General features: G+C 37.5%; 13 non-coding genes across 13 annotated transcripts; all 13 read right to left on the bottom strand.

The window, feature by feature from the left end:
- Positions 1 to 914: 914 nt before the first annotated feature.
- Positions 915 to 986, bottom strand: TRNAC-GCA (transfer RNA cysteine (anticodon GCA)). Its single transcript has one exon. It is a non-coding gene; the product is annotated as a tRNA-Cys (tRNA).
- Positions 987 to 1,998: 1,012 nt separating this feature from the next.
- Positions 1,999 to 2,070, bottom strand: TRNAC-GCA (transfer RNA cysteine (anticodon GCA)). The gene has a single exon. It is a non-coding gene; the product is annotated as a tRNA-Cys (tRNA).
- Positions 2,071 to 7,416: 5,346 nt separating this feature from the next.
- On the bottom strand, positions 7,417 to 7,488 carry TRNAC-GCA (transfer RNA cysteine (anticodon GCA)). The gene has a single exon. It is a non-coding gene; the product is annotated as a tRNA-Cys (tRNA).
- Positions 7,489 to 8,500: 1,012 nt separating this feature from the next.
- On the bottom strand, positions 8,501 to 8,572 carry TRNAC-GCA (transfer RNA cysteine (anticodon GCA)). The gene has a single exon. It is a non-coding gene; the product is annotated as a tRNA-Cys (tRNA).
- A 1,012-nt stretch (positions 8,573 to 9,584) lies between these two features.
- On the bottom strand, positions 9,585 to 9,656 carry TRNAC-GCA (transfer RNA cysteine (anticodon GCA)). Its single transcript has one exon. It is a non-coding gene; the product is annotated as a tRNA-Cys (tRNA).
- A 1,012-nt stretch (positions 9,657 to 10,668) lies between these two features.
- TRNAC-GCA (transfer RNA cysteine (anticodon GCA)) lies at positions 10,669 to 10,740 on the bottom strand. Its single transcript has one exon. It is a non-coding gene; the product is annotated as a tRNA-Cys (tRNA).
- Positions 10,741 to 11,751: 1,011 nt separating this feature from the next.
- TRNAS-GCU (transfer RNA serine (anticodon GCU)) lies at positions 11,752 to 11,823 on the bottom strand. The gene has a single exon. It is a non-coding gene; the product is annotated as a tRNA-Ser (tRNA).
- A 2,096-nt stretch (positions 11,824 to 13,919) lies between these two features.
- TRNAC-GCA (transfer RNA cysteine (anticodon GCA)) lies at positions 13,920 to 13,991 on the bottom strand. Its single transcript has one exon. It is a non-coding gene; the product is annotated as a tRNA-Cys (tRNA).
- Positions 13,992 to 18,255: 4,264 nt separating this feature from the next.
- TRNAC-GCA (transfer RNA cysteine (anticodon GCA)) lies at positions 18,256 to 18,327 on the bottom strand. The gene has a single exon. It is a non-coding gene; the product is annotated as a tRNA-Cys (tRNA).
- A 1,011-nt stretch (positions 18,328 to 19,338) lies between these two features.
- TRNAN-GUU (transfer RNA asparagine (anticodon GUU)) lies at positions 19,339 to 19,410 on the bottom strand. The gene has a single exon. It is a non-coding gene; the product is annotated as a tRNA-Asn (tRNA).
- Positions 19,411 to 21,506: 2,096 nt separating this feature from the next.
- TRNAC-GCA (transfer RNA cysteine (anticodon GCA)) lies at positions 21,507 to 21,578 on the bottom strand. The gene has a single exon. It is a non-coding gene; the product is annotated as a tRNA-Cys (tRNA).
- A 1,011-nt stretch (positions 21,579 to 22,589) lies between these two features.
- TRNAC-GCA (transfer RNA cysteine (anticodon GCA)) lies at positions 22,590 to 22,661 on the bottom strand. The gene has a single exon. It is a non-coding gene; the product is annotated as a tRNA-Cys (tRNA).
- Positions 22,662 to 23,673: 1,012 nt separating this feature from the next.
- Positions 23,674 to 23,745, bottom strand: TRNAC-GCA (transfer RNA cysteine (anticodon GCA)). Its single transcript has one exon. It is a non-coding gene; the product is annotated as a tRNA-Cys (tRNA).
- Between the last annotated feature and the right edge of the window lie 504 nt (positions 23,746 to 24,249).

The following is a 24,249-nucleotide window of genomic DNA, read 5'->3' as shown; positions in this document are numbered from 1 at the left end:
GGAACAGGAGAAGTAGTCCTTAATATTATTTATTAAAGGAAAACTGGATCTTTTAAAAAACAGATTTATTTGTTTCATTGTTATTTTATTTGAATAGGCAGTGGTACATAGGACCAATGCCTCTACATACAATGATTGTTTTGAAACATTCTTAAAGGGGAAGAGGTTTTTACGGGACACCTTATCATTTGAGGATTGGTTACCACAATCACGGAGATGGTGATGAAGTATGATTGTTTTGGGACAAATTATGGTGGAAAAACATTTCTACGTACCACTACAATTCGGTATTTGGAAGGTACACCCAAACACCCCTTTCGAATACCTTCTATCTAATACATCAGAAAAAGCCATTTTGCGTTTGCAAATGGCCTGATTCTTCAGACCAGCCTTCTGGCAACTACAATGATATTTCGTACATCTTGCACGTAGGCACAGCTTTTAAGGAGAAATTAAATAGTTCCTACGTTGCATAAAAATGAAGTGCTTCAAACAAACACATACTTTGCATGCACAGAGAAGAGGTGGAATATATGTAAGACTGAAGACACAGGTGAAACGAGAAATAGATTGACTGCTTCGCTGCCAAGTTTTATACGCCATTTCTTCAGTGCAATACAAGAAAGCACCAAACAGTATAACAAAGTTGTCAATTGGTTTCATAGTCCATTCCCTTTGTTTAGTGCTGTGAAAGGAAGAGCCGAATTCCAAAATTGATCAATGATGTTTCAGAAATTTCCCAAAGGGAATACCAAGCCGAGTGTTAAAAACTGCATTTACGCACAGGCTTTGAGCAGGAAACACTGAAATGCTATTAAAGTGCAATATCCAAGGGAACACTGACTCTGTCAGAGATGATCCAAATGGAATTGATGAAAAGTCCAAATTACAAACAACAGAATCAAAATAGGGTTAGGGGACACCTGGATTTGAACCACGGACCTTTTGATCTGCAGTCAAATGCTCTACCACTGAGCTATATCCCCAGCTTTTCAGTAAAAGCAGAATGACAAAATATCAGTACATCATGAAAGAGTGTGAGGATCATACTAAGTTGTGCCAGAAAGTATAACCTTGAAACTGTGGAACAGGGGAAGTAGTCCTTAATATTATTTATTAAAGGAAAACTGGATCATTTAAAAAACAGATTTATTTGTTTCATTGTTATTTTATTTGAATAGGCAGTTGTACATAGGACCAATGCTTCTACATACAATGATTGTTTTGAAACATTCTTAAAGGGGAAGAGGTTTTTACAGGACACCTTTTCATTTGAGGATTGGTTACCACAATCACGGAGATGGTTATGAAGTATGATTGTTTTGGGCCAAATTATGGTGGAAAAACATTTCTACGTACCACTACAATTCGGTATTTGGAAGGTACACCCAAACACCCCTTTCGAATACCTTCCATTTAATACATCAGAAAAAGCCATTTTGCGTTTGCAAATGGCCTGATTCTTCATACCAGCCTTCTTGCAACTGCAATGATAGTTCGTACATCTTGCACGTAGGCAGAGCTTTTAAGGAGAAATTAAATAGTTCCTACATTGCACAAAAATGAAGTGCTTCAAACAAACACATACTTTGCATGCACAGAGAAGAGGTGGAATATATGTAAGACTGAAGACACAGGTGAAATGAGAAATAGATTGACTGCTTCGCTACCAAGTTTTATACGCCATTTCATCAGTGCAATACAAGAAAGCACCAAACAGTATAACAAAGTTGTCAATTGGTTTCATAGTCCATTCCCTTTGTTTAGTGCTGTGAAAGGAAGAGCCGAATTCCAAAATTGATCAATGATGTTTCAGAAATTTCCCAAAGGGAATACCAAGCCGAGTGTTAAAAACTGCATTTACTCACAGGCTTTGAGCAGGAAACACCAAAATGGTATTAAAGTGCAATATCAAAGGGAACACTGACTCTGTCAAAGATGATCCAAATGGAATTGATGAAAAGTCCAAATTACAAACAACAGAATCAAAATAGGGTGAGGGGACACCCGGATTTGAACCAGGGACCTCTTGATTTGCAGTCAAATGCTCTACCACTGAGCTATATCCCCAGCTTTTCAGAAAAATCAGAATGACAAAATATCAGTACATCATGAAAGAGTGTGAGGATCATACTAAGTTGTGCCAGAAAGTACAACCTTGAAACTGTGGAACAGGAGAAGTAGTCCTTAATATTATTTATTAAAGGAAAACTGGATAATTTAAAAAACAGATTTATTTGTTTCATTGTTATTTTATTTGAATAGGCAGTGGTACATAGGACCAATGCCTCTACATACAATGATTGTTTTGAAACATACTTAAAGGGGAAGAGGTTTTTACGGGACACCTTATCATTTGAGGATTGGTTACCACACTCACTCAGATGGTGATGAAGTATGATTGTTTTGGGCCAAATTATGGTGGAAAAACATTTCTACGTACCACTACAATTCGGTATTTGGAAGGTACACCCAAACACCCCTTTCGAATACCTTCCATTTAATACATCAGAAAAAGCCAATTTGTGTTTGCAAATGGCCTGATTCTTCAGACCAGCCTTCTTGCAACTGCAGTGATAGTTCGTACATCTTGCACGTAGGCAGAGCTTTTAAGGAGAAATTAAATAGTTCCTACGTTGCACAAAAATGAAGTGCTTCAAACAAACACATACTTTGCATGCACAGAGAAGAGGTGGAATATATGTAAGACTGAAGACACAGGTGAAATGAGAAATAGATTGACTGCTTCGCTGCCAAGTTTTATACGCCATTTCTTCAGTGCAATACAAGAAAGCACCAAACAGTATAACAAAGTTGTCAATTGGTTTCATAGTCCATTCCCTTTGTTTAGTGCTGTGAAAGGAAGAGCCGAATTCCAAAATTGATCAATGATGTTTCAGAAATTTCCCAAAGGGAATACCAAGCCGAGTGTTAAAAACTGCATCTACTCACAGGCTTTGAGCAGGAAACACTGAAATGCTATTAAAGTGCAATATCCAAAGGAACACTGACTCTGTCAAAGATGTTCCAAATGGAATTGATGAAAAGTCCCAATTACAAACAACAGAATCAAAATAGGGTGAGGGGACACCTGGATTTGAACCAGGGACCTCTTGATCTGCAGTCAAATGCTCTACCACTGAGCTATATCCGCAGGTTTTCAGCAAAGTTAGAATGACAAAATATCAGTACATCATGAAAGAGTGTGAGGATCATACTAAGTTATGCCAGAAAGTACAACCTTGAAACTGTGGAACAGGAGAAGTAGTCCTTAATATTATTTATTAAAGGAAAACTGGATCATTTAAAAAACAGATTTATTTGTTTCACTATTATTTTATTTGAATAGGCAGTGGTACATAGGACCAATGCCTCTACATACAATGATTGTTTTGAAACATTCTTAAAGGGGAAGAGGTTTTTACGGGACACCTTATCATTTGAGGATTGGTTACCACAATCACGGAGATGGTGATGTAGTATGATTGTTTTGGGCCAAATTATGGTGGAAAAACATTTCTACGTACCACTACAATTCGGTATTTGGAAGGTACACCCAAACACCCCTTTCGAATACCTTCCATTTAATACATCAGAAAAAGCCAATTTGTGTTTGCAAATGGCCTGATTCTTCAGACCAGCCTTCTTGCAACTGCAGTGATAGTTCGTACATCTTGCACGTAGGCAGAGCTTTTAAGGAGAAATTAAATAGTTCCTACGTTGCACAAAAATGAAGTGCTTCAAACAAACACATACTTTGCATGCACAGAGAAGAGGTGGAATATATGTAAGACTGAAGACACAGGTGAAATGAGAAATAGATTGACTGCTTCGCTGCCAAGTTTTATACGCCATTTCTTCAGTGCAATACAAGAAAGCACCAAACAGTATAACAAAGTTGTCAATTGGTTTCATAGTCCATTCCCTTTGTTTAGTGCTGTGAAAGGAAGAGCCGAATTCCAAAATTGATTAATGATGTTTCAGAAATTTCCCAAAGGGAATACCAAGCCGAGTGTTAAAAACTGCATTCACTCACAGGCTTTGATAAGGAAACACTGAAATGCTATTTAAGTGCAATATCCAAGGGAACACTGACTCTGTCAAAGATGATCCAAATAGAATTGATGAAAAGTCCCAATTACAAACAACAGAATAAAAATAGAGTGAGGGGACACCCAGATTTGAACCAGGGACCTCTTGAGCTGCAGTCAAATTCTCTACCACTGAGCTATATCCCCAGCTTTTCAGGAAAATCAGAATGACAAAATATCAGTACATCATGAAAGAGTGTGAGGATCATACTAAGTTGTGCCAGAAAGTACAACCTTGAAACTGTGGAACAGGAGAAGTAGTCCTTAATATTATTTATTAAAGGAAAACTGGATCATTTAAAAAACAGATTTATTTGTTTCATTATTATTTTATTTGAATAGGCAGTGGTACATAGGACCAATGCCTCTACATACAATGATTGTTTTGAAAAATTCTTAAAGGGGAAGAGGTTTTTACGGGACACCTTATCATTTGAGGATTGGTTACCACAATCACGGAGATGGTGATGAAGTATGATTGTTATGGGCCAAATTATGGTGGAAAAACATTTCTACGTACCACTACATTTCGGTTTTTGGAAGGTACACCCAAACACCCCTTTCGAATGCCTTCCATTTAATACATCAGAAAAAGGCATTTTGCGTTTGCAAATGGCCTGATTCTTCAGACCAGCCTTCTTGCAACTGCAATGATAGTTCGTACATCTTGCACGTAGGCAGAGCTTTTAAGGAGAAATTAAATAGTTCCTACGTTGCACAAAAATGAAGTGCTTCAAACAAAGACATACTTTGGATGCACAGAGAAGAGGTGGAATAAATGTAAGACTGAAGACACAGGTGAAATGAGAAATAGATTGACTGCTTCGCTGCCAAGTTTTATACGCCATTTCTTCAGTGCAATACAAGAAAGCACCAAACAGTATAACAAAGTTGTCAATTGGTTTCATAGTCCATTCCCTTTGTTTAGTGCTGTGAAAGGAAGAGCCGAATTCCAAAATTGATCAATGATGTTTCAGAAATTTCCCAAAGGGAATACCAAGCCGAGTGTTAAAAACTGCATCTACTCACAGGCTTTGAGCAGGAAACACTGAAATGCTAATAAAGTGCAATATCAAAGGGAACACTGACTCTGTCAAAGATGTTCCAAATGGAATTGATGAAAAGTCCCAATTACAAACAACAGAATCAAAATAGGGTGAGGGGACACCAGGATTTGAAACAGGGACCTCTTGATTTGCAGTCAAATGCTCTACCACTGAGCTATATCCCCAGCTTTTCAGGAAAGTCAGAATGACAAAATATCAGTACATCATGAAAGAGTGTGAGGATCATACTAAGTTGTGCCAGAAAGTACAACCTTGAAACTGTGGAACAGGAGAAGTAGTGCTTAATATTATTTATTAAAGGAAAACTGGATCATTTAATAAACAGATTTATTTGTTTAATTGTTATTTTATTTGAATAGGCAGTGGTACATAGGACCAATGCCTCTACATACCATGATTGTTTTGAAACATTCTTAAAGGGGAAGAGGTTTTTATGGGACACCTTATCATTTGAGGATTGGTTACCACAATCACGGAGATGGTGATGAAGTATGATTGTTTTGGCCAAATTATGGTGGAAAAACATTTCTACGTACCACTACAATTCGGTATTTGGAAGGTACACCCAAAACACCCCTTTCGAATACCTTCCATTTAATACATCAGAAAAAGCCATTTTGCGTTTGCAAATGGCCTGATTCTTCAGACCAGCCTTCTTGCAACTGCAATGATAGTTCGTACATCTTGCACGTAGGCAGAGCTTTTAAGGAGAAATTAAATAGTTCCTACGTTGCACAAAAATGAAGTGCTTCAAACAAACACATACTTTGCATGCACAGAGAAGAGGTGGAAGATATGTAACACTGAAGACACAGGTGAAATGAGAAATAGATTGACTGCTTCGCTGCCAAGTTTTATACGCCATTTCTTCAGTGCAATACAAGAAAGCACCAAACAGTATAACAAAGTTGTCAATTGGTTTCATAGTCCATTCCCTTTGTTTAGTGCTGTGAAAGGAAGAGCCGAATTCCAAAATTGATCAATGATGCTTCAGAAATTTCCCAAAGGGAATACCAAGCCGAGTGTTAAAAACTGCATTTACTCACAGGCTTTGAGCAGGAAACACTGAAATGCTATTAAAGTGCAATATCCAAGGGAACACTGACTCTGTCAAAGATGATCCAAATGGAATTGATGAAAAGTCCAAATTACAAACAACAGAATCAAAATAGGGTTAGGGGACACCCGGATTTGAACCACGGACCTCATGATCTGCAGTCAAATGCTCTACCACTGAGCTATATCCCCAGCTTTTCAGTACAATCAGAATGACAAAATATCAGTACATCATGAAAGAGTGTGAGGATCATACTAAGTTGTGCCAGAAAGTACAACCTTGAAACTGTGGAACAGGGGAAGTAGTCCTTAATATTATTTATTAAAGGAAAACTGGATCATTTAAAAAACAGATTTATTTGTTTCATTGTTATTTTATTTGAATAGGCAGTGGTACATAGGACCAATGCCTCTACACAATGATTGTTTTGAAACATTCTTAAAGGGGAAGAGGTTTTTACGGGACACCTTATCATTTGAGGATTGGTTACCACAATCACGGAGATGGTTATGAAGTATGATTGTTTTGCGCCAAATTATGGTGGAAAAACATTTCTACGTACCACTACAATTCGGTATTTGGAAGGTACACCCAAACACCCCTTTCGAATACCTTCCATTTAATACATCAGAAAAAGCCATTTTGCGTTTGCAAATGGCCTGATTCTTCAGACCAGCCTTCTTGCAACTGCAATGATAGTTCGTACATCTTGCACGTAGGCAGAGCTTTTAAGGAGAAATTAAATAGTTCCTACATTGCACAAAAATGAAGTGCTTCAAACAAACACATACTTTGCATGCACAGAGAAGAGGTGGAATATATGTAAGACTGAAGACACAGGTGAAATGAGAAATAGATTGACTGCTTCGCTGCCAAGTTTTATACGCCATTTCATCAGTGCAATACAAGAAAGCACCAAACAGTATAACAAAGTTGTCAATTGGTTTCATAGTCCATTCCCTTTGTTTAGTGCTGTGAAAGGAAGAGCCGAATTCCAAAATTGATCAATGATGTTTCAGAAATTTCCCAAAGGGAATACGAAGCCGAGTGTTAAAAACTGCATTTACTCACAGGCTTTGAGCAGGAAACACCAAAATGGTATTAAAGTGCAATATCAAAGGGAACACTGACTCTGTCAAAGATGATCCAAATGGAATTGATGAAAAGTCCAAATTACAAACAACAGAATCAAAATAGGGTGAGGGGACACCCGGATTTGAACCAGGGACCTCTTGATCTGCAGTCAAATGCTCTACCACTGAGCTATATCCCCAGCTTTTCAGAAAAATCAGAATGACAAAATATCAGTACATCATGAAAGAGTGTGAGGATCATACTAAGTTGTGCCAGAAAGTACAACCTTGAAACTGTGGAACAGGAGAAGTAGTCCTTAATATTATTTATTAAAGGAAAACTGGATCTTTTAAAAAACAGATTTATTTGTTTCATTGTTATTTTATTTGAATAGGCAGTGGTACATAGGACCAATGCCTCTACATACAATGATTGTTTTGAAACATTCTTAAAGGGGAAGAGGTTTTTACGGGACACCTTATCATTTGAGGATTGGTTACCACAATCACGGAGATGGTGATGAAGTATGATTGTTTTGGGACAAATTATGGTGGAAAAACATTTCTACGTACCACTACAATTCGGTATTTGGAAGGTACACCCAAACACCCCTTTCGAATACCTTCTATCTAATACATCAGAAAAAGCCATTTTGCGTTTGCAAATGGCCTGATTCTTCAGACCAGCCTTCTGGCAACTACAATGATATTTCGTACATCTTGCACGTAGGCACAGCTTTTAAGGAGAAATTAAATAGTTCCTACGTTGCATAAAAATGAAGTGCTTCAAACAAACACATACTTTGCATGCACAGAGAAGAGGTGGAATATATGTAAGACTGAAGACACAGGTGAAACGAGAAATAGATTGACTGCTTCGCTGCCAAGTTTTATACGCCATTTCTTCAGTGCAATACAAGAAAGCACCAAACAGTATAACAAAGTTGTCAATTGGTTTCATAGTCCATTCCCTTTGTTTAGTGCTGTGAAAGGAAGAGCCGAATTCCAAAATTGATCAATGATGTTTCAGAAATTTCCCAAAGGGAATACCAAGCCGAGTGTTAAAAACTGCATTTACGCACAGGCTTTGAGCAGGAAACACTGAAATGCTATTAAAGTGCAATATCCAAGGGAACACTGACTCTGTCAGAGATGATCCAAATGGAATTGATGAAAAGTCCAAATTACAAACAACAGAATCAAAATAGGGTTAGGGGACACCTGGATTTGAACCACGGACCTTTTGATCTGCAGTCAAATGCTCTACCACTGAGCTATATCCCCAGCTTTTCAGTAAAAGCAGAATGACAAAATATCAGTACATCATGAAAGAGTGTGAGGATCATACTAAGTTGTGCCAGAAAGTATAACCTTGAAACTGTGGAACAGGGGATGTAGTCCTTAATATTATTTATTAAAGGAAAACTGGATCATTTAAAAAACAGATTTATTTGTTTCATTGTTATTTTATTTGAATAGGCAGTTGTACATAGGACCAATGCTTCTACATACAATGATTGTTTTGAAACATTCTTAAAGGGGAAGAGGTTTTTACAGGACACCTTTTCATTTGAGGATTGGTTACCACAATCACGGAGATGGTTATGAAGTATGATTGTTTTGGGCCAAATTATGGTGGAAAAACATTTCTACGTACCACTACAATTCGGTATTTGGAAGGTACACCCAAACACCCCTTTCGAATACCTTCCATTTAATACATCAGAAAAAGCCATTTTGCGTTTGCAAATGGCCTGATTCTTCATACCAGCCTTCTTGCAACTGCAATGATAGTTCGTACATCTTGCACGTAGGCAGAGCTTTTAAGGAGAAATTAAATAGTTCCTACATTGCACAAAAATGAAGTGCTTCAAACAAACACATACTTTGCATGCACAGAGAAGAGGTGGAATATATGTAAGACTGAAGACACAGGTGAAATGAGAAATAGATTGACTGCTTCGCTACCAAGTTTTATACGCCATTTCATCAGTGCAATACAAGAAAGCACCAAACAGTATAACAAAGTTGTCAATTGGTTTCATAGTCCATTCCCTTTGTTTAGTGCTGTGAAAGGAAGAGCCGAATTCCAAAATTGATCAATGATGTTTCAGAAATTTCCCAAAGGGAATACCAAGCCGAGTGTTAAAAACTGCATTTACTCACAGGCTTTGAGCAGGAAACACCAAAATGGTATTAAAGTGCAATATCAAAGGGAACACTGACTCTGTCAAAGATGATCCAAATGGAATTGATGAAAAGTCCAAATTACAAACAACAGAATCAAAATAGGGTGAGGGGACACCCGGATTTGAACCAGGGACCTCTTGATTTGCAGTCAAATGCTCTACCACTGAGCTATATCCCCAGCTTTTCAGAAAAATCAGAATGACAAAATATCAGTACATCATGAAAGAGTGTGAGGATCATACTAAGTTGTGCCAGAAAGTACAACCTTGAAACTGTGGAACAGGAGAAGTAGTCCTTAATATTATTTATTAAAGGAAAACTGGATAATTTAAAAAACAGATTTATTTGTTTCATTGTTATTTTATTTGAATAGGCAGTGGTACATAGGACCAATGCCTCTACATACAATGATTGTTTTGAAACATACTTAAAGGGGAAGAGGTTTTTATGGGACACCTTATCATTTGAGGATTGGTTACCACACTCACTCAGATGGTGATGAAGTATGATTGTTTTGGGCCAAATTATGGTGGAAAAACATTTCTACGTACCACTACAATTCGGTATTTGGAAGGTACACCCAAACACCCCTTTCGAATACCTTCCATTTAATATATCAGAAAAAGCCATTTTGCGTTTGCAAATGGCCTGATTCTTCAGACCAGCCTTTTTGCAACTGCAATGATAGTTCGTACATCTTGCACGTAGGCAGAGCTTTTAAGGAGAAATTAAATAGTTCCTATGTTCCACAAAAATGAAGTGTTTCAAACAAACACATACTTTGCATGCACAGAGAAGAGGTGGAATATATGTAAGACTGAAGACACAGGTGAAATGAGAAATAGATTGACTGCTTCGCTGCCAAGTTTTAAACGCCATTTCTTCAGTGCAATACAAGAAAGCACCAAATAGTATAACAAAGTTGTCAATTGGTTTCATAGTCCATTCCCTTTGTTTAGTGCTGTGAAAGGAAGAGCCGAATTCCAAAATTGATCAATGATGTTTCAGAAATTCCCCAAAGGGAATACCAAGCCGAGTGTTAACAACTGCATTTACTCACAGGTTTTTAGCAGGAAACACTGAAATGCTATTAAAGTGCAATATCCAAGGGAACAATGACTCTGTCAAAGATGTTCCAAATGGAATTGATGAAAAGTCTTAATTACAAACAACAGAATCAAAATAGGGTGAGGGGACACCAGGATTTGAACCAGGGACCTCTTGATCTGCAGTCAAATGCTCTACCACTGAGCTATATCCCCAGCTTTTCAGTAAAATCAGAATGACAAAATATCAGTACATATTGAAAGAGTGTGGGGATCATACTAAGTTGTGCAAGAAAGTACAACCTTGAAACTGTGGAACAGGAGAAGTAGTCCTTAATAATTTTTATTAAAGGAAAACTGGATCATTTAAAAAACAGATTTATTTGTTTCATTGTTATTTTATTTGAATAGGCAGTGGTACATAGGACCAATGCTTCTACATACAATGATTGTTTTGAAACATTCTTAAAGGGGAAGAGGTTTATACGGGGCACCTTATTATTTGAGGATTGGTTACCACAATCACGGAGATGGTGATGAAGTATGATTGTTTTTGCCAAATTATGGTGGAAAAACATTTCTACGTACCACAACAATTCGGTATTTGGAAGGTACACCCAAAACACCCCTTTCGAATACCTTTCATTTAATACATCAGAAAAAGCCATTTTGCGTTTGCAAATGGCCTGATTCTTCAGACCAGCCTTCTTGCAACTGCAATGATAGTTTGTACATCTTGCACGTAGGCAGAGCTTTTAAGGAGAAATTAAATAGTTCCTACGTTGCACAAAAATGAAGTGCTTCAAACAAACACATACTTTACATGCACAGAGAAGAGGTGGAATATATGTAAGACTGAAGACACAGGTGAAATGAGAAATAGATTGACTGCTTCGCTGCCAAGTTTTATACGCCATTTCTTCAGTGCAATACAAGAAAGCACCAAACAGTATAACAAAGTTGTCAATTGGTTCATAGTCCATTCCCTTTGTTTAGTGCTGTGAAAGGAAAAACCGAATTCCAAAATTGATCAATGATGTTTCAGAAATTTCCCAAAGGGAATACCAAGCTGAGTGTTAAAAACTGCATTCACTCACAGGCTTTGAGCAGGAAACACTGAAATGCTATTTAAGTGCAATATCCAAGGGAACACTGACTCTGTCAAAGATGATCCAAATGGAATTGATGAAAAGTCCCAATTACAAACAACAGAATCAAAATAGGGTGAGGGGACACCTGGATTTGAACCAGGGACCTCTTGATCAGCAGTCAAATGCTCTACCACTGAGCTATATCACCAACTTTTCAGTAAAATCAGAATGACAAAATATCAGTACATCATGAAAGAGTGTGAGGACCATACTAAGTTGTGCCACAAAGTACAACCTTGAAACTGTGGAACAGGAGAAGTAGTCCTTAATATTATTTATTAAAGGAAAACCGGATCATTTAAAAAACAGATTTATTAGTTTCATTATTATTTTATTTGAATAGGCAGTGGTACATAGGACCAATGCCTCTACATACAATGATTGTTTTGAAACATTCTTAAAGGGGAAGAGGTTTTTACGGGACACCTTATCATTTGAGGATTGGTTACCACAATCACGGAGATGGTTATGAAGTATGATTGTTTTGGGCCAAATTATGGTGGAAAAACATTTCTACGTACCACTACAATTCGGTATTTGGAAGGTACACCCAAACACCCCTTTCGAATACCTTCCATTTAATACATCAGAAAAAGCCATTTTGCGTTTGCAAATGGCCTGATTCTTCAGACCAGCCTTCTTGCAACTGCAATGATAGTTCGTACATCTTGCACGTAGGCAGAGCTTTTAAGGAGAAATTAAATAGTTCCTACATTGCACAAAAATGAAGTGCTTCAAACAAACACATACTTTGCATGCACAGAGAAGAGGTGGAATATATGTAAGACTGAAGACACAGGTGAAATGAGAAATAGATTGACTGCTTCGCTGCCAAGTTTTATACGCCATTTCTTCAGTGCAATACAAGAAAGCACCAAACAGTATAACAAAGTTGTCAATTGGTTTCATAGTCCATTCCCTTTGTTTAGTGCTGTGAAAGGAAGAGCCGAATTCCAAAATTGATCAATGATGTTTCAGAAATTTCCCAAAGGGAATACCAAGCCGAGTGTTAAAAACTGCATTTACGCACAGGCTTTGAGCAGGAAACACTGAAATGCTATTAAAGTGCAATATCCAAGGGAACACTGACTCTGTCAGAGATGATCCAAATGGAATTGATGAAAAGTCCAAATTACAAACAACAGAATCAAAATAGGGTTAGGGGACACCCGGATTTGAACCACGGACCTTTTGATCTGCAGTCAAATGCTTTACCACTGAGCTATATCCCCAGCTTTTCAGTAAAAGCAGATTGACAAAATATCAGTACATCATGAAAGAGTGTGAGGATCATACTAAGTTGTGCCAGAAAGTATAACCTTGAAACTGTGGAACAGGGGAAGTAGTCCTTAATATTATTTATTAAAGGAAAACTGGATCATTTAAAAAACAGATTTATTTGTTTCATTGTTATTTTATTTGAATAGGCAGTTGTACATAGGACCAATGCCTCTACATACAATGATTGTTTTGAAACATTCTTAAAGGGGAAGAGGTTTTTACGGGACACCTTATCATTTGAGGATTGGTTACCACAATCACGGAGATGGTTATGAAGTATGATTGTTTTGGGCCAAATTATGGTGGAAAAACATTTCTACGTACCACTACAATTCGGTATTTGGAAGGTACACCCAAACACCCCTTTCGAATACCTTCCATTTAATACATCAGAAAAAGCCATTTTGCGTTTGCAAATGGCCTGATTCTTCATACCAGCCTTCTTGCAACTGCAATGATAGTTCGTACATCTTGCATGTAGGCAGAGCTTTTAAGGAGAAATTAAATAGTTCCTACATTGCACAAAAATGAAGTGCTTCAAACAAACACATACTTTGCATGCACAGAGAAGAGGTGGAATATATGTAAGACTGAAGACACAGGTGAAATGAGAAATAGATTGACTGCTTCGCTGCCAAGTTTTATACGCCATTTCATCAGTGCAATACAAGAAAGCACCAAACAGTATAACAAAGTTGTCAATTGGTTTCATTGTCCATTCCCTTTGTTTAGTGCTGTGAAAGGAAGAGCCGAATTCCAAAATTGATCAATGATGTTTCAGAAATTTCCCAAAGGGAATACCAAGCCGAGTGTTAAAAACTGCATTTACTCACAGGCTTTGAGCAGGAAACACCAAAATGGTATTAAAGTGCAATATCAAAGGGAACACTGACTCTGTCAAAGATGATCCAAATGGAATTGATGAAAAGTCCAAATTACAAACAACAGAATCAAAATAAGGTGAGAGGACACCCGGATTTGAACCAGGGACCTCTTGATTTGCAGTCAAATGCTCTACCACTGAGCTATATCCCCAGCTTTTCAGAAAAATCAGAATGACAAAATATCAGTACATCATGAAAGAGTGTGAGGATCATACTAAGTTGTGCCAGAAAGTACAACCTTGAAACTGTGGAACAGGAGAAGTAGTCCTTAATATTATTTATTAAAGGAAAACTGGATAATTTAAAAAACAGATTTATTTGTTTCATTGTTATTTTATTTGAATAGGCAGTGGTACATAGGACCAATGCCTCTACATACAATGATTGTTTTGAAACATACTTAAAGGGGAAGAGGTTTTTACGGGACACCTTATCATTTGAGGATTGGTTACCACACTCACTCAGATGGTGATGAAGTATGATTGTTTTGGGCCAAATTATGGTGGAAAAACATTTCTACGTACCACTACAATTCGGTATTTGGAAGGTACACCCAAACACCCCTTTCGAATACCTTCCATTTAATACATCAGAAAAAGCCATTTTGCGTTTGCAAATGGCCTGATTCTTCAGACCAGCCTTTTTGCAACTGCAATGATAGTTCGTACATCTTGCACGTAGGCAGAGCTTTTAAGGAGAAATTAAATAGTTCCTATGTTCCACAAAAATGAAGTGTTTCAAACAAACACATACTTTGCATGCACAGAGAAGAGGTGGAATATATGTAAGACTGAAGACACAGGTGAAATGAGAAATAGATTGACTGCTTCGCTGCCAAGTTTTATACGCCATTTCTTCAGTGCAATACAAGAAAGCACCAAACAGTATAACAAAGTTGTCAATTGGTTTCATAGTCCATTCCCTTTGTTTAGTGCTGTGAAAGGAAGAGCCGAATTCCAAAATTGATCAATGATGTTTCAGAAATTTCCCAAAGGGAATACCAAGCCGAGTGTTAAAAACTGCATTTGCTCACAGGTTTTGAGAAGCAAACACTGTAATGCCATTAAAGTGCAATATCCAAGGGAACACTGACTCTGTCAAAGATGATCCAAATGGAATTGATGGAAAGTCCCAATTACAAACAACAGAATCAAAATAGGGTGAGGGGACACCCGGATTTGAACCAGGGACCTCTTGATCTGCAGTCGAATGCTCTATCACAGAGCTATATCCCCAGCTTTTCAGTAAAATCAGAATGACAAAATATCAGTACATCATGAAAGAGTGTGAGGATCCTACTAAGTTGTGCCAGAAAGTACAACCTTGAAACTATGGAACAGGGGAAGTAGTCCTTAATATTATTTATTAAAGGAGAACTGGATCATTTAAAAAACAGATTTATTTGTTTCATTGTTATTTTATTTGAATAGGCAGTGGTACATAGGACCAATGCTTCTACATACAATGATTGTTTTGAAACACACTTCAAGGGGAAGAGGTTTTTACGGGACACCTTATCATTTGAGGATTGGTTACCACACTCACTGAGATGGTGATGAAGTATGATTGTTTTGGGCCAAATTATGGTGGAAAAACATTTCTACGTACCACTACAATTCGGTATTTGGAAGGTACACCCAAACACCCCTTTCGAATACCTTCTATCTAATACATCAGAAAAAGCCATTTTGCGTTTGCAAATGGCCTGATTCTTCAGACCAGCCTTCTGGCAACTACAATGATAGTTCGTACATCTTGCACGTAGGCAGAGCTTTTAAGGAGAAATTAAATAGTTCCTACGTTGCATAAAAATGAAGTGCTTCAAACAAACACATACTTTGCATGCACAGAGAAGAGGTTGAATATATGTAAGACTGAAGACACAGGTGAAATGAGAAATAGATTGACTGCTTCGCTGCCAAGTTTTATACGCCATTTCTTCAGTGCAATACAAGAAAGCACCAAACAGTATAACAAAGTTGTCAATTGGTTTCATAGTCCATTCCCTTTGTTTAGTGCTGTGAAAGGAAGAGCCGAATTCCAAAATTGATCAATGATGTTTCAGAAATTTCACAAAGGGAATACCAAGCCGAGTGTTAAAAACTGCATTTACTCACAGGCTTTGAGCAGGAAACACTGAAATGCTATTAAAGTGCAATATCCAAGGGAACACTGACTCTGTCAAAGATGATCCAAATGGAATTGATGAAAAGTCCAAATTACAAACAACAGAATCAAAATAGGGTTAGGGGACACCCGGATTTGAACCACGGACCACTTGATCTGCAGTCAAATGCTCTACCACTGAGCTATATACCAAGCTTTTCAGTAAACTCAGAATGACAAAATATCGGTACATCATGAAAGAGTGTGAGGCTCATACTAAGTTGTGCCAGAAAGTACAACCTTGAAACTGTGGAACAGGAGAAGTAGTCCTTAATATTATTTATTAAAGGAAAACTGGATCTTTTAAAAAACAGATTTATTTGTTTCATTGTTATTTTATTTGAATAGGCAGTGGTACATAGGACCAATGCCTCTACATACAATGATTGTTTTGAAACATTCTTAAAGGGGAAGAGGTTTTTACGGGACACCTTATCATTTGAGGATTGGTTACCACAATCACGGAGATGGTGATGAAGTATGATTGTTTTGGGACAAATTATGGTGGAAAAACATTTCTACGTACCACTACAATTCGGTATTTGGAAGGTACACCCAAACACCCCTTTCGAATACCTTCTATCTAATACATCAGAAAAAGCCATTTTGCGTTTGCAAATGGCCTGATTCTTCAGACCAGCCTTCTGGCAACTACAATGATATTTCGTACATCTTGCACGTAGGCACAGCTTTTAAGGAGAAATTAAATAGTTCCTACGTTGCATAAAAATGTAGTGCTTCAAACAAACACATACTTTGCATGCACAGAGAAGAGGTGGAATATATGTAAGACTGAAGACACAGGTGAAATGAGAAATAGATTGACTGCTTCACTGCCAAGTTTTATACGCCATTTCTTCAGTGCAATACAAGAAAGCACCAAACAGTATAACAAAGTTGTCAATTGGTTTCATAGTCCATTCCCTTTGTTTAGTGCTGTGAAAGGAAGAGCCGAATTCCAAAATTGATCAATGATGTTTCAGAAATTTCCCAAAGGGAATACCAAGCCGAGTGTTAAAAACTGCATTTACGCACAGGCTTTGAGCAGGAAACACTGAAATGCTATTAAAGTGCAATATCCAAGGGAACACTGACTCTGTCAGAGATGATCCAAATGGAATTGATGAAAAGTCCAAATTACAAACAACAGAATCAAAATAGGGTTAGGGGACACCCGGATTTGAACCACAGACCTTTTGATCTGCAGTCAAATGCTCTACCACTGAGCTATATCCCCAGCTTTTCAGTAAAAGCAGAATGACAAAATATCAGTACATCATGAAAGAGTGTGAGGATCATACTAAGTTGTGCCAGAAAGTATAACCTTGAAACTGTGGAACAGGGGAAGTAGTCCTTAATATTATTTATTAAAGGAAAACTGGATCATTTAAAAAACAGATTTATTTGTTTCATTGTTATTTTATTTGAATAGGCAGTTGTACATAGGACCAATGCCTCTACATACAATGATTGTTTTGAAACATTCTTAAAGGGGAAGAGGTTTTTACGGGACACCTTATCATTTGAGGATTGGTTACCACAATCACGGAGATGGTTATGAAGTATGATTGTTTTGGGCCAAATTATGGTGGAAAAACATTTCTACGTACCACTACAATTCGGTATTTGGAAGGTACACCCAAACACCCCTTTCGAATACCTTCCATTTAATACATCAGAAAAAGCCATTTTGCGTTTGCAAATGGCCTGATTCTTCATACCAGCCTTCTTGCAACTGCAATGATAGTTCGTACATCTTGCACGTAGGCAGAGCTTTTAAGGAGAAATTAAATAGTTCCTACATTGCACAAAAATGAAGTGCTTCAAACAAACACATACTTTGCATGCACAGAGAAGAGGTGGAATATATGTAAGACTGAAGACACAGGTGAAATGAGAAATAGATTGACTGCTTCGCTGCCAAGTTTTATACGCCATTTCATCAGTGCAATACAAGAAAGCACCAAACAGTATAACAAAGTTGTCAATTGGTTTCATAGTCCATTCCCTTTGTTTAGTGCTGTGAAAGGAAGAGCCGAATTCCAAAATTGATCAATGATGTTTCAGAAATTTCCCAAAGGGAATACCAAGCCGAGTGTTAAAAACTGCATTTACTCACAGGCTTTGAGCAGGAAACACCAACATGGTATTAAAGTGCAATATCAAAGGGAACACTGACTCTGTCAAAGATGATCCAAATGGAATTGATGAAAAGTCCAAATTACAAACAACAGAATCAAAATAGGGTGAGGGGACACCAGGATTTGAACCAGGGACCTCTTGATTTGCAGTCAAATGCTCTACCACTGAGCTATATCCCCAGCTTTTCAGAAAAATCAGAATGACAAAATATCAGTACATCATGAAAGAGTGTGAGGATCATACTAAGTTGTGCCAGAAAGTACAACCTTGAAACTGTGGAACAGGAGAAGTAGTCCTTAATATTATTTATTAAAGGAAAACTGGATAATTTAAAAAACAGATTTATTTGTTTCATTGTTATTTTATTTGAATAGGCAGTGGTACATAGGACCAATGCCTCTACATACAATGATTGTTTTGAAACATACTTAAAGGGGAAGAGGTTTTTACGGGACACCTTATCATTTGAGGATTGGTTACCACACTCACTAAGATGGTGATGAAGTATGATTGTTTTGGGCCAAATTATGGTGGAAAAACATTTCTACGTACCACTACAATTCGGTATTTGGAAGGTACACCCAAACACCCCTTTCGAATACCTTCCATTTAATACATCAGAAAAAGCCATTTTGCGTTTGCAAATGGCCTGATTCTTCAGACCAGCCTTCTTGCAACTGCACTGATAGTTTGTACATCTTGCACGTAGGCAGAGCTTTTAAGGAGAAATTAAATAGTTCCTACGTTGCACAAAAATGAAGTGCTTCAAACAAACACATACTTTACATGCACAGAGAAGAGGTGGAATATATGTAAGACTGAAGACACAGGTGAAATGAGAAATAGATTGACTGCTTCGCTGCCAAGTTTTATACGCCATTTCTTCAGTGCAATACAAGAAAGCACCAAACAGTATAACAAAGTTGTCAATTGGTTCATAGTCCATTCCCTTTGTTTAGTGCTGTGAAAGGAAGAGCCGAATTCCAAAATTGATCAATGATGTTTCAGAAATTTCCCAAAGGGAATACCAAGCTGAGTGTTAAAAACTGCATTCACTCACAGGCTTTGAGCAGGAAACACTGAAATGCTATTTAAGTGCAATATCCAAGGGAACACTGACTCTGTCAAAGATGATCCAAATGGAATTGATGAAAAGTCCCAATTACAAACAACAGAATCAAAATAGGGTGAGGGGACACCCGGATTTGAACCAGGGACCTCTTGATCAACAGTCAAATGCTCTACCACTGAGCTATATCCCCAACTTTTCAGTAAAATCAGAATGACAAAATATCAGTACATCATGAAAGAGTGTGAGGACCATACTAAGTTGTGCCACAAAGTACAACCTTGAAACTGTGGAACAGGAGAAGTAGTCCTTAATATTATTTATTAAAGGAAAACCGGATCATTTAAAAAATAGATTTATTAGTTTCATTATTATTTTATTTGAATAGGCAGTGGTACATAGGACCAATGCCTCTACATACAATGATTGTTTTGAAACATTCTTAAAGGGGAAGAGGTTTTTACGGGACACCTTATCATTTGAGGATTGGTTACCACAATCACGGAGATGGTGATGAAGTATGATTGTTATGGGCCAAATTATGGTGGAAAAACATTTCTACGTACTACTACAATTCGGTATTTGGAAGGTACACCCAAACACCCCTTTCGAATGCCTTCCATTTAATACATCAGAAAAAGCCATTTTGCGTTTGCAAATGGCCTGATTCTTCAGACCAGCCTTCTTGCAACTGCAATGATAGTTCGTACATCTTGCACGTAGGCAGAGCTTTTAAGGAGAAATTAAATAGTTCCTACGTTGCACAAAAATGAAGTGCTTCAAACAAACACATACTTTGCATGCACAGAGAAGAGGTGGAATATATGTAAGACTGAAGACACAGGTGAAATGAGAAATAGATTGACTGCTTCACTGCCAAGTTTTATACGCCATTTCTTCAGTGCAATACAAGAAAGCACCAAACAGTATAACAAAGTTGTCAATTGGTTTCATAGTCCATTCCCTTTGTTTAGTGCTGTGAAAGGAAGAGCCAAATTCCAAAATTGATCAATGATGTTTCAGAAATTTCCCAAAGGGAATACCAAGCAGAGTGTTAAAAACTGCATTTACTCACAGGTTTTGAGAAGCAAACACTGTAATGCCCTAAAAGTGCAATATCCAAGGGAACACTGACTCTGTCAAAGATGATCCAAATGGAATTGATGAAAAGTCCAAATTACAAACAACAGAATCAAAATAGGGTGAGAGGACACCCAGATTTGAACCACGGACCACTTGACCTGCAGTCAAATGCTCTACCACTGAGCTATATCCCCAGCTTTTCAGTAAAATCAGAATGACAAAATATCGGTACATCATGAAAGAGTGTGAGGATCATACTAAGTTGTGCCAGAAAGTACAACCTTGAAACTGTGGAACAGGAGAAGTAGTCCTTAATATTATTTATTAAAGGAAAACTGGATCATTTAAAAAACAGATTTATTTGTTTCATTGTTATTTTATTTGAATAGGCAGTGGTACATAGGACCAATGCCTCAACATACAATGATGGTTTTGAAACATTCTTAAAGGGGAAGAGGTTTTTACGGGACACCTTATCATTTGAGGATTGGTTACCACAATCACGAAGATGGTGATGAAGTATGATTGTTTTGGGCCAAATTATGGTGGAAAAACATTTCTACGTACCACTACAATTCGGTATTTGGAAGGTAAACCCAAACACCCCTTTCGAATACCTTCCATTTAATACATCAGAAAAAGCCATTTTGCGTTTGCAAATGGCCTGATTCTTCAGACCAGCCTTCTTGCAACTGCAATGATAGTTCGTACATCTTGCACGTAGGCAGAACTTTTAAGGAGAAATTAAATAGTTCCTACGTTGCACAAAAATGAAGTGTTTTAAACAAACACATACTTTGCATGCACAGAGAAGAGGTGGAATATATGTAAGACTGAAGACACAGGTGAAATGAGAAATAGATTGACTGCTTCGCTGCCAAGTTTTATACGCCATTTCTTCAGTGCAATACAAGAAAGCACCAAACAGTATAACAAAGTTGTCAATTGGTTTCATAGTCCATTCCCTTTGTTTAGTGCTGTGAAAGGAAGAGCCGAATTCCAAAATTGATCAATGATGTTTCAGAAATTTCCCAAAGGGAATACCAAGCCGAGTGTTAAAAACTGCATTTGCTCACAGGTTTTGAGAAGCAAACACTGTAATGCCATTAAAGTGCAATATCCAAGGGAACACTGACTCTGTCAAAGGTGATTCAAATGGAATTGATGGAAAGTCCCAATTACAAACAACAGAATCAAAATAGGGTGAGGGGACACCAGGATTTGAACCAGGGACCTCTTGATCTGCAGTCAAATGCTCTACCACTGAGCTATATCCCCAGCTTTTCAGTAAAATCAGAATGACAGAATATCAGTACAGCATGAAAGAGTGTGAAGATCATACTAAGTTGTGCCAGAAAGTACAACCTTGAAACTGTGGAACAGGAGAAATAGTCCTTAATATTATTTATTAAAGGAAAACTGGATCATTTAAAAAACAGATTTATTTGTTTCATTGTTATTTTATTTGAATAGGCAGTGGTACATAGGACCAATGCCTCTACATACAATGATTGTTTTGAAACATTCTTAAAGGGGAAGAGGTTTATACGGGACACCTTATCATTTGAGGATTGGTTACCACAATCACGGAGATGGTGATGAAGTATGATTGTTTTGGCCAAATTATGGTGGAAAAACATTTCTACGTACCACTACAATTCAGTATTTGGAAGGTACACCCAAAACACCCCTTTCGAATACCTTCCATTTAATACATCAGAAAAAGCCATTTTGCGTTTGCAAATGGCCTGATTCTTCAGACCAGCCTTCTTGCAACTGCAATGATAGTTCGTACATCTTGCACGTAGGCAGAGCTTTTAAGGAGAAATTAAATAGTTCCTACGTTGCACAAAAATGAAGTGCTTCAAACAAACACATACTTTGCATGCACAGAGAAGAGGTGGAATATATGTAAGACTGAAGACACAGGTGAAATGAGAAATAGATTGACTGCTTCGCTGCCAAGTTTTATACGCCATTTCTTCAGTGCAATACAAGAAAGCACCAAACAGTATAACAAAGTTGTCAATTGGTTTCATAGTCCATTCCCTTTGTTTAGTGCTGTGAAAGGAAGAGCCGAATTCCAAAGTTGATCAATGATGTTTCAGAAATTTCCCAATTGAATACCAAGCCGAGTGTTAAAAACTGCATCTACTCACAGGCTTTGAGCAGGAAACACTGAAATTCTATTAAAGTGCAATATCCAAGGGAACACTGACTCTGTCAAAGATGTTCCAAATGGAATTGATGAAAAGTCGCAATTACAAACAACAGAATCAAAATAGGGTGAGGGGACACCCGGATTTGAACCAGGGACCTCTTGATTTGCAGTCAAATGCTCTACCACTGAGCTATATCCCCAGCTTTTCAGGAAAATCAGAATGACAAAATATCATTACATCATGAAAGAGTGTGAGGATCATACTAAGTTGTGCCAGAAAGTACAACCTTGAAACTGTGGAACAGGAGAAGTAGTCCTTAATATTATTTATTAAAGGAAAACTGGATAATTTAAAAAACAGATTTATTTGTTTAATTGTTATTTTATTTGAATAGGCAGTGGTACATAGGACCAATGCCTCTACATACAATGATTGTTTTGAAACATTCTTAAGGGGGAAGAGGTTTTTACAGGACACCTTATCATTTGAGGATTGGTTACCACAATCACGGAGATGGTGATGAAGTATGATTGTTTTGGCCAAATTATGGTGGAAAAACATTTCTACGTACCACTACAATTCGGTATTTGGAAGGTACACCCAAAACACCCCTTTCGAATTCCTTCCATTTAATACATCAGAAAAAGCCATTTTGCGTTTGCAAATGGCCTGATTCTACAGACCAGCCTTCTTGCAACTGCAATGATAGTTCGTACATCTTGCACGTAGGCAGAGCTTTTAAGGAGAAATTAAATAGTTCCTACGTTGCACAACAATGAAGTGCTGCAAACAAACACATACTTTGCATGCACAGAGAAGAGGTGGAATATATGTAAGACTGAAGACACAGGTGAAATGAGAAATAGATTGACTGCTTCGCTGCCAAGTTTTTTACGCCATTTCTTCAGTGCAATACAAGAAAGCACCAAACAGTATAACAAAGTTGTCAATTGGTTTCGTAGTCCATCCCCTTAGTTTAGTGCTGTGAAAGGAAGAGCCGAATTCCAAAATTGATCAATGATGTTTCAGAAAGTTCCCAAAGGGAATACCAAGCCGAGTGTTAAAAACTGCATTTACTCACAGGCTTTGAGCAGGAAACACTGAAATGCTATTAAAGTGCAATATCCAAGGGAACACTGACTCTGTCAAAGATGTTCCAAAAGGAATTGATGAAAAGTCCCAATTACAAACAACAGAATCAAAATAGGGTGAGGGGATACCCGGATTTGAACCAGGGACCTCTTGATCTGCAGTCAAATGCTCTACCACTGAGCTATAACCCCAGCTTTTCAGTAAAATCAGAATGACAAAATATCAGTACATCATGAAAGAGTGTGAGGATCATACTAAGTTGTGCCAGAAAGTACAACCTTGAAACTGTGGAACAAGAGAAGTAGTCCTTAATATTATTTATTAAAGGAAAACTGGATCATTTAAAAAACAGATTTATTTGTTTCATTGTTATTTTATTTGAATAGGCAGTGGTACATAGGACCAATGCCTCTACATACAATGATTGTTTTGAAACATTCTTAAAGGTCAAGAGGTTTATACGGGACACCTTATCATTTGAGGATAGGTTACCACAATCACGGAGATGGTGATGAAGTATGATTGTTTTGGCCAAATTATGGTGGAAAAACATTTCTACGTACCACTACAATTCAGTATTTGGAAGGTACACCCAAAACACCCCTTTCGAATACCTTCCATTTAATACATCAGAAAAAGCCATTTTGCGTTTGCAAATGGCCTGATTAAACAGACCAGCCTTCTTGCAACTGCAA

The sequence above is a fragment of the Lissotriton helveticus genome, chromosome 1_2 (genome assembly GCF_964261635.1).
Source record: "Lissotriton helveticus chromosome 1_2, aLisHel1.1, whole genome shotgun sequence".
Lineage (NCBI taxonomy): Eukaryota > Metazoa > Chordata > Amphibia > Caudata > Salamandridae > Lissotriton > Lissotriton helveticus.
The sequence above is the reverse complement of the archived record's forward strand: the minus strand, read 5'-3'. Positions and strand labels throughout refer to the sequence as shown.